Source organism: Zingiber officinale, chromosome 3B (genome assembly GCF_018446385.1).
Source record: "Zingiber officinale cultivar Zhangliang chromosome 3B, Zo_v1.1, whole genome shotgun sequence".
Classification (NCBI taxonomy): domain Eukaryota; kingdom Viridiplantae; phylum Streptophyta; class Magnoliopsida; order Zingiberales; family Zingiberaceae; genus Zingiber; species Zingiber officinale.
In genome coordinates, this window is record NC_055991.1 from 30,307,355 (window position 1) to 30,318,011 (window position 10,657).

Genomic DNA, 10,657 nt, shown 5'->3' on the forward strand with positions numbered 1-10,657 from the left:
AAAAGGGATGCTTTGTCCCTTATGCAAGTACATTCACTCGTCATTTCTCACTAGTCTTTACTTTTCGTCCTTTCTCTGAGCTTTCTGGGGAAAAAGTACCTGACTTGAGCGTCGGAGGACCTGACCCGGGGACTTTTTCCCTAATTTCTGGTCTTTAACGACAGGGGAGATCGTTTGAGTGTGTGCAGAGCCACAGGGTCTTCATCCTAGTCATCTTCCTTCGTCAGTCGCCTGTGTGGACTTTTCCAAGGGGGGTACTAGGTAGATCCGACGCCTTGACGACTTTTCGTTAACTTCCAGTATACCAAAGTCCACCTTCATCCGACTCAACTTCCGGACGGGATCAGATACATACTTCTCCATTAGGCACAATCAGTGACTCCACAAAACTGAACTGCATTATTGGACCTTCAATTGTGCAGCGGACTAGCAGAGGGAGGGAGAGAGAAGAAAACAAGAGGAGACAAACCTTGGTTTGGGGGATCCAAGTGATAGGGGAGAGAGAGAGTAGGGTTCAAATTCCATTCCATTTCATTCCTTCGATTCAAACTACGATGGTCCAGGTGGGCCTTCAGGATATGCGCTGAAGATGGCGGTGGCAGCGCTGGAGGATGTGACGCCATCATTGGTGGGTAAGGGCCATTCTGCTGTATTCTGCTGTTGCTGGTAAGGTGGCGGCAGTGCCATATAGCCATATGGTGGATAATATGTTGGAAACTGACCCTGCGAATGGGGGAGGAGCCATGGAACAATTGTGCCCCTGATGGTTTGGCAGTTGCTGCTCCGGTTGCTTCTCTGATCCACACTTGTATCACCTCCCTCCTGTGAGGGGATTACAGCACCCATCCTTTGAGGATCCATGGAGGGGTAGAATGTTCGTCCAGCTTGTGGTGGCGCGGGAATGTTGAAATAGTGAAGTGGCGGCAGAGAGCGGTTCTCAGATCCAGGTAGAAGAGGCTGCTGGTTGCTCTGCTGCTGAGATATGACTGACCTTGCCTGTGTGAAACACAGCTCCTTGCCTAGCAGCATCATCATCCGGCACCTCTCCCTCTGGTTTTGGGGCCTGAGGCCCACCCCCACATCAGCTTCAATCAAATTCCCTTTATGACCAGCTTGTTAGAGAGCTCCTCTGCAGCTCTTTCAGCTGCTCCTCTTGTGGTGCAAGTTACAAATGCACATGCTAGCTGAAGCACCATTCTGATGGATTCTATCTCACCATGGACATAGAAGTTATCTCTTAGATCCTGTTCTGAGATTCGTGCATCAAGTCCAAAACATAAAGGGTCTATATACTCTCATCATCTGAAGGATTTAGAGAGGGTATTTCCCCAGCCTTGCCTAGAAGTTTCATAGCAACGGGGTCATTCATTTTGCATGTGAAAGAAAAGATCATCTCTAGTCGAAAGTCTCAATTCAACAGGTTCATTCACTCCATGTAGTTAGTAGTAGAAGAAAAAAAATTTAACCAAATAACTAGAATTCTAGACATCATTGCAAGCAATTTGAGAAAAAAAAACAATAATCTCCCATCACACAAAACTCCAAATACTATATCCCTTGTTTGTTCTTAAATTAAAAAAAAAAAACCATCTTTTCCTTAAGAAACCATAAGTAAACAACATTTATATCTCATTCTTCTAGATCAGACATTTCGAAAATGGTGCAAGTATACAAATAAGATCTTAATAAAAGTGACGAAAAATAAAAGCAACCAGAGAACTTGTTTTATCCGGATGACATGTGCAAACTGGGTTCAACCATGATGCATCTACTAAATCCAATTGGTTTGGACTCTAGTTCTTGAGCTAACCAGTTGAACCAGGAGATTTGGTTAGGTTTTGAAAGTGTCAGTTAAAAGGACATAGACAACTGTTGCTATAACGCGCTCCTAATTAGAGCAAACTAGGGAAATGAACTCTTAATAAAGTGGAAGCAAAGAAACCAAAGGAACTAAATATGGGTTTCACTGGGATAAAGCACAGCTGGTTATGTGCTATAAATATAGGCCTGTGTGCATGACAGATAGAGAAAAGGTTCAATTTTAGAATTTAATATGCGTGATGATTTGAGTACCAATACCAATACGCACATAAGAACTTTCTGAAATTGAGATGTTAGACACCTGGATCAATATCCATGTCGGCTACCAAGTAACAGATTTTCCAGTATGTCATGCTATCTACACTTGAATCAGTTAACTAGTTTTAATTCAACTTTAAAAAAATTCTCTTTTCATTCACAAAGTATAGCATAGACTACAAATGGAAATTTAGCATACATACCCATAATATCTGTCTTTTATATTTTGTTGAGATAATTCACCAATTTCAGGCATTTCATGTCGGTAGGGACATTCGACACCTCGTGTACATTCTCCACGCATATAGAAGTTACAAGCATGGGTCCGAGTTCTTTTGTAATACGAAGTTGTCCTTTGAAGTTTTAGAATGGTATCATTTGGATGCACTTTTCCATACTAAGATTCATAATCTACGCCAGCTCTGGCCTGAAAAAAAGAGGATTTGTAAGTGTCAAGACATGAAAACCAAAAATATAAAGGGCGAAAAACTCATGGATCAATATCAAAGAACAAACAGAAAAAAAAAAGAAGCTAAACTCAATTACCCAGACCGCAATCTTTAATGTCACAGCATGAACTGACAGAAAATATAGAAGATGGATAAGTAGGAAGGTGAGAGAGTAAGCTTCTGAAGTTTATAATATCTACTTTGGGAGATTAACGATCTGGAATAGCAAAGTTTACCTAATAATATAAAAATATAGCTGAATATTATGATATGAACGAGCAACCACTACAGATCAATTTGTCTATAACAATCAAATCCTGATTGATTCAGCAATAAACAAATTTTTTACTTAACCATTTTTCCTTAGCTTATTAATTTTTCTTTTTAAAATTATTAATTTTGTTATTCCTATTCTACCAAGCTGTGACTGTATTAAGAGTTTTAGCTCAACTGAACCCAATGTTTTGACTCCATGAACTATATTGGAAACTCAGGTCGTCCGCCTATGAGGGAAGGAGATAAAAAGGTAGGGAAGGTGAGAGTTTTTTCCGCAACACTTTCACTCCCTTGTAGGAAATATGAACTAAAAGTTCTTAGTAGATCTGAAACTGAACATATAAAACGTAATATAAAAAAAGCCGGTCAAAATTGAAAAGAGGTTTCGAAGTCGTGTGATCCTTAGGCATTGTTTACCTGAAAAAAAAAAAAGGAAAAAGGACAGGAACTAAAAAATCAACCTCTACCACCCAATTTTGGCAGAAGCAAAAGTGGCCAATTTTGATTAATCCAGATCAATTGGCTTTGAACTGAATAACAAATAAACATATGTCATTCAAGAGATAGAAAAATGGAATGACCAATGGATTAATATATTTTGAATATTATTGATCAACAATGTTCTGAATTGAGATAGGTGTTACAAGACAATGCCCAGGACAATTATCTGAAAATGCTTTCTGCAGGAAAAAAAACTGCTGATGGTATTTGAATGAAATAAAGGGACATTATAAGAGTCCTGAGATACAATCAGTTTGATCAATTATTAAACATCTATTTTTTATACAACTAGGTTTGTCTGCGAATTAAATATAAAAGATCAAACTCAAATTTCCTTTGTGCCCAAACAAGTAACGAGTCAATTGTGTCAATAACCTCGGTTAGCCTTGCTGTTGAACAAGCCAAATATAGAGTATGCTAAAGGAAAACAAATAGTAAGAAAACCAGTAAAGACAAGTAAACAATTTTGACTAGGTGCATTCATGACCCCAACTATATAGTGTCTGAACGAAAAAACCCAGCAAGAGTTTGATGTAATGGTAGAAACAAATAGAAAAACTACAAAGACAAGTTTGTAATGGAACATACCTTGCGGTCGTGTTCTTCAGCAAAGTACTCCCTATTCACATCACTCTGTGGGATGGCATCATTAGAGTTGATACTTGATAGCAAGTGCAGTGTCCCGAACCTGAACTGGCAACCCATATTCAAGATCAAGGATGCACACCTGACAGACATTCTTCAGCTTACAGCACGTCTGACAAATTTCAGTTTTCTTGTACCCTTGCATCACGTCCTGGCCTCCATCTGAAGACAGTAAATGGACGTTTACAGATCTTACACTCCTTGTCATAATCAACCATTGTCTGCAAATTATGCTGAAACAAACAATGATGGAGTTACTTCCAAATCATCTAATGGATACTAGAACTAGAACATGAAATTCAATATCAGGTGCATAGTCTTAGGATGCCTAAGTAAATTTATGTGTCCCAATCAGCAATATATTTATGACGGATCCAAAATGTGAATCCTAATACATGCTAGTCCAGCCTGCATTGGTTATCTCCTCTATAAATAAACAAGTTATTATACAAACTATAAAGGCTATTGATTTTTCCTGATAAACACCTTATCCAATTAAAACCCAAGAAAGATTAGTTTGGCTAAATACTCAGACATAGCAAACATTGCAAAGTTTAGATTTAGGAAAACAAAATTAAGTGACTAAACCTTATCAGTGACTAAAAGGATTGCCGTGTAACCTGATCCAAACTAAAATCTTAAAATAAATTATAAACCTGGACCCAAGAAGCAATTGACAGATCCAAACACTAATCTCAAGAAACAAAATCACAAGTGTTCCTAAATGAAAACTTAGACAGTATGGTTCCGGTCAACTTTAAGATCATGCGGCCATGTAAAGTAAAACCCAATAGCAATGCCTAGTGGAACTAAACTAAGTTTAAAACGCAGATTTTTGCCGGCTCGTGTCTTCATTATTACATTTAAATCCAACGGAGCGACAAAAAACAAATCACAAATAATTACACCACTGTATCTGTAATTTCAGTTTCGATGGTTTCGAAAGGGAGCTTTGGTGTAACGATAAAGTTGTTATTTTATGATCAAAAAGTCACGGGTTCGAATCTTGAAAACAATCTCTTGCAAAAAGAAGAGTAAGGCTGCGTACAATGAATCCCAAGACCCCGCATAACGGGAGCTTCGTGCACGGGCTGCCCTTTTTTTTAACTCCGCCCATGACGACCGGTCATGGTCGATCCCAAGCCCGGATAAAGGAGGAGGGTTGCGTTAGGTTGCCGACCAACGTCAAAACTATGGCAAATATTCAATGAATAGATCCATTAAACTATTGTGTTAATGCTAGGTTGTTCCCCAGAAAGAACGTGTTGTAGGGTCCGACTGTATCGTCTTGGCAAGGACCGCTATATCTTCAGAACTCGGGTGTAGTGCTAAATATGCAAGAGTTCGCATTACAGGTTCCAACTGTAACGTCTCAGCAAGGACCGCTACATCTCTATGAGAACTTGGATGTAGTATTAAATAGGCAAGAGTTCTCACACCATAGGTTGGATAAGAACAAATATGATAGGAAAACTAATAATCTAAGATTTGAAACATGGAACATAGGAACTCTCTAAATCAATGGAGGTAGTAGATATGATGATTAGGAGAAGAATTACTATTTTGTGTGTACAAGAGACAAAATGGATAGGCAAGAAGGCAAAGATGATAGAGAACTCGGGTTTTAAGTTATACTACACTGAAAAGAGTAAAGCAAGAAATGGAGTGAGTATTATTGTAGATAGTTTGTTAAATGATAAAGTTGTAGGAGTAGTTAGAAAAGGGGATAAAATTATAGTCCTTAAGATAATAGCGGTGAAAGAAACTATGAACATAATTAGCGTATATGCACCATAGGTAGGATTAGATGAAGCTACCAAATCAAGATTTTGGGATGACTTAGATGAAATATTACAAAATATTTCACCAAATGAAATGATTTTAATAGGAGGTGTTCTAAATGAGCATGCCGGAGTGAAAAATGAGGAATATAAAAGAGTACATGGGAGTTATGGGTTTGGAACGAGGAATGAGGAAGGGAAAACTATATTAAATTTTGCGATAACATATGACCTTATATTAGCTAATACATTTTTTAAGAAAAGAAAAGAAGACTTAGTCACATTCAAAAGTGGGAATAATAAATCGTAAATTAACTTTCTTATGGTTAGGAAGAAGGATAGAAAGATTTGTAAAGATTGCAAAGTCATCCCTGGAGAAAGCTTAACTACCCAACATAAGTTAGTAGTGTTAGATATACGCCTTAAACATAGTATTAATAGAAAGAAAATATATACGATTCCTAAAATTAAGTGGTGGAAGTTAAAGGATAGGAAGCAAAATATATTTAAAGAGAAGGTAGAAGTACCAACATAAGGTGAAATATACGATGACTCTAATATAGCATGGGATAAGATGATATCAAAGTTGAAAATAATAGCTAAGAGTGTACTCGGTGAGTCAAATGGATATGCACCACTAAATAAAGAATCTTGGTGGTGGAATGAGTAAGTACAAGAGAAAGTGAAGAAAAAACGAATAGCTTATAAGTAATTATATATTTGTAAGAACGAGGAAAACTTAAAAAAAATATACAATAGCCAAGAAAGAAGCTAAGAAAGTAGTGAGTGAAGCAAAAAGTGAAACTTTTGAACGATTATATCAAAAATTGGATACAAAAGAAGGGGAAAGAGACATTTATAGAATAGCTAAAGTAAGAGAAAGGAAAATTAGAGATCTTAGCCAAATAAAATGTATTAAAGATAAATGTAATAGGGTATTAGTAAACGATGGAGAAATAAAAGAACGATGGAAGAGGTATTTTCATCAACTTTTTAATGAAAGTTTAGGTGACCAACTTAACTTAGGTAATTTAAGTAGGTCAAATGAGCATAGAAATTTTAATTTTATCGTAGAATTCAAACTTCAGAAATAAAACAAACTTTAAATGAGATACACAATGAAAAAGTCATTGGACCAGATGATATTCCGATAGAGGTATGGAAGTGCTTAGGAAAATAAGGTATTGAATAACTTACAAAATTATTTAACATGATATTGAAAATGAAAAAAATGCTTGATCAATGGAGGATAAGTACTCTAATTCCCTTATATAAGAATAAGGGAGACGTACAAAATTGTGCAAACTATAGTGATATTAAACTAATGAGCCATACTATGAAACTTTGGGAAAAAGTAATAGAAAAAATATTAAGGAAGGAGACTACACTCACAGAAAATCAATTTGGGTTCATGCTTGGAAGGTCGACAATAGAAGCTATATATCTTCTTAGACAATTAATTAAAAAATATCGGGAGCAAAAACAATATCTACACATGGTATTCATTGACTTAGAAAAAGCTTATGATAGAGTACCAAGAGAAATTATATGGAGTATTTTAGAAAAGAGAGGTGTTAACGTAACATATATTAAACTAATTAAGGATATGTACTATTTCAGGTTGATGCTGTCGAGAGGTTCCAGTCGCTAGTCCCCACTATATGTCACGACAGATTCATATATTGTGGGTTTTTGGTTTCCTTGTTATGCATTTTATATATGTGCACTACAAGAAAATCGGGATTCTACAACACTTAAAAGACAACGCTTTTTTTAAAAAGCGTTGTCTTTTTTCCTTTTACAACGCTTTTAGTAAAAAGCGTTGTCTATTTCTTTATGTTCTTACTAATAGACAATGCTTTTTTAAAAAACGTTGTCTATTAGTGATTTTTGTGGGTCAAAGACAACGCTTCTTGAAAAACGTTGTCTATTACCATTTTTTTAGTGTATATGACAACGCTTCTTGATTTTTAGTGGGTCAAAGACGCCGATCCTTTTAATCCCGAACTCGACTTCTGCTCTGCGTGCCCGATTCCTCTCTTCCCAGATCTCCCCTCTGCTTGACGCGCTCTCTCTCGTGGATGACTCGAAGACGACGGAACGGAGCTTCGACCTTCGGTGATCGACAGTGTCACTTGAGGAGGAAGTCTTCGGATCTCGACGATACTGGCGTAGTCCAAGCCATCTTCAGTAATCGATACCTAGGGCACGACTGATCGCCTGCTTCTCGCCGGACCTTTTCTTCTTTCCTCGGCACCACCGGTGTAGATTTATTCCCGGAGCCTCAAGGATGAGCTATCTTGTTCTTCTTTGATTTCCCACAAACCTCAGCGCCGGACCTTTCCTCGATTCCTCCTCTTCCTCTTGTGGCGCTGTGCCCTAGCCGGATCTTGGAGGTAAGGCATTGTACTCTGTGGGTTGTTGAGATGTTGTGTGACCGATTCTTCTTTTCCCTTGCTCGCCAGAGACGTTCGATTATTGAGGTAATCTGGTGGGGGAGTCTTCTTCCGGCAGCAACCATCTATGGTTGAGGATCAGCAGAAAGTGAACTGTTGATTGCCTCTAAACCTTACGTGAGAAAGATTCCAGCAGGGAAGTTTATTTCTGTGGTGTTCTTTGGTCCCATCAACTACTCTTTCATGGCAGTAACGATTCTGGATTGGGGATCAACAGAAGGGGCTGAGCTTGAGGTATGTGTAGGGGTTTTGATACATGATGTAGATGATTGTTAGATAGGTTTATGTGTTGAATTAGGGATAAATTGGATCACATTGGTTAATTGAATTTAGAATAGCACATGTGTAGTTGAATTTAGATCATGGTGTAATCTGATCATTTAGTAGTTAATTGTGCGGATAAGCTGTTTTGTTTACAGTTTCTTCTCTTTTCTCTATTTTTGAGTAATTTATTTCTGCTCGAGAAATTTGTACTTTGACACTTTTATTACTTGTAAGTTGTATCCATGTTCTCTTTTATATAATGCTCAGTTAGATTAACATAGGGACATTGCAACTAATATATCTATATATTCTGGAACTCTATAAAATCAATTACTGGTGCTTCGTTGTTACATTGCACTATCCTTGCAGTTAAGATTGGGAGGCCAGGGTATAGGGTCTCAAAGCAATTTGATCCAGAGACAAAACAACGGTCTCTTCTGTTTCAGGTTTCACCTAGCACTTTTATAATATTTTGATTAATATATCTGATATTATGATTTCAATTTGCACACATTATGATTTCATTGACTCATGCCCATCAAGTGTTTGATTAAATTTCTCTTCCATTGTATAGGTTTTAGTTGATACAATTTCTTTAGTTTAATTCCAAGTAATGCTTGTTAGTTTAGTGATTTATGTTCCTATGATGTTTGTTCTTTATTTGAATGTAATTAGTTTAGGTTTTGTCACATGCTCTAGTTTATGTTCCTATGATGTTTGTTGGATTCTCTAAGGCACCGCATTCATGATGAGGATTGGAAATATATAGTGGAAATGTGAGTTCATATTTATTTTTATTAAGCATTTATGTTAATACAAAACTCATATATAAAAAATCATTAACATATGAAGGGCCTTAAGATTGTTTAATTCAAACAAGGGAAGGAAAGGTAGAAAAAAGGCTATGTGGGAAGTAGTAAAGGTATGTGTAATTATATATAACAATCTTCCTTCATGTGTATGTTTATCATTAATAATTTGTATTTTATTACCATAGGCTCCTCAACAACAAGAAGCAACTTCTTGCTTCTTTGGAATCCATTATCAGCAATGCTTGTTAGTTTTTTCCTGCACTCTCATATTTTCAATGGATTGGCCATGGACATTGTATCTCTTAGTTCTGTTTCGTGGAAGGTTTCTGACAAATTGAATTTCCAGATACAGTAGATTTTATCTCTCAGATTATTGCAGCTTCGATACAGGAATACCTGTCCATTTGCTGACTATTTCTGCTGTCACAGCCAACCCTTTGTTTCAAAGTAATTTGATGTTATTGATCCTTCAAGGACGAACAACAATCTTTGACAAAGTTTCAGAACAAGGTAGCAACAACTTGATTTCTTAACTTACCTTTGCTAATGATATCATTTTGTTCTCTTTGCTCATATCAAGATTGTGTGAGTGATATTGTCCAATTGAAGATCGACAGTCTGGAATTAGACTGTGTTCATCTTTTATGCTGAATTGAGAGCTACTAATATATAATTGGTACAACTTCCACTCTAGAACATAGAACCATTTGTTTCAACAAGGTGTAGTAAAGTGTCAAATTACAAACTTTAACACCTCTTTACCATCATTTCTAGACATTATGATTTCATTTTTTCCATTAGTAAAGTGTCCATCTCTTGCAATTATGAAGCATGACATTCTACATTCTCTACAAATAACTGTTTGCAATTATGATCTGCTTGTTTACCTTTCTTTCAGTAAGCGATTGGTGGTTTGGATGTCAATGAGTGGAACGGTAGAAGGGTCGTCTCCTACACTCTGTTCTGCAGCAGTTGCGGGAGTCAGTGCAGGCATTGTTGGAACACTTCCATCAGTGGAGGCAACAAGAGATGGCTGGCAAAGACTTGTTTGAGACTGCCTCTATGGAGGCTTTAGTCATGAACCTGAGCACCAAATCTCCGAAAAAAGGCGTGAGGCCAGGTAAATATCGTGAAAAACCTGTCCAATGCGTAAGGCCAAAGTGTACTCCTCGTCGCATCATTCTTCGAGGCCGACTAGCTATTTTGTGCTTTTTTTGTTTTAAATTCGAATGTCACTATACTTTGAAACAGAACTATTTAGTCTTTGTGTATAGTTGAATTCTCCTGTAAATACTAATACTTTGTAATTGAATTCTATTGTTTTGGTACAAGTTTGAAATCATTAGTTGAGCTAATTAATGTTATTTTATATGTCAAATTCAAATCTAGATATG

General features: G+C 36.9%; 1 long non-coding RNA gene and 1 pseudogene across 2 annotated transcripts; one reads left to right on the forward strand and one right to left on the reverse strand.

Annotated features, from left to right (window-relative positions):
* Positions 1-549: 549 nt before the first annotated feature.
* On the reverse strand, positions 550-4,168 carry LOC122054791 (annotated as a pseudogene).
* Positions 4,169-8,133: 3,965 nt separating this feature from the next.
* LOC121968178 lies at positions 8,134-10,214 on the forward strand. Of its 2 annotated transcripts, XR_006107980.1 has the most exons (4): positions 8,134-8,421; positions 8,821-8,897; positions 9,693-9,773; positions 10,162-10,214. It is a non-coding gene; the product is annotated as an uncharacterized LOC121968178 (long non-coding RNA). The 2 variants fall into 2 exon arrangements; XR_006107981.1 differs by lacking the exon at positions 9,693-9,773 and having other exon boundaries at positions 8,140-8,421; positions 10,162-10,208.
* The last annotated feature ends 443 nt before the right edge of the window (positions 10,215-10,657 follow it).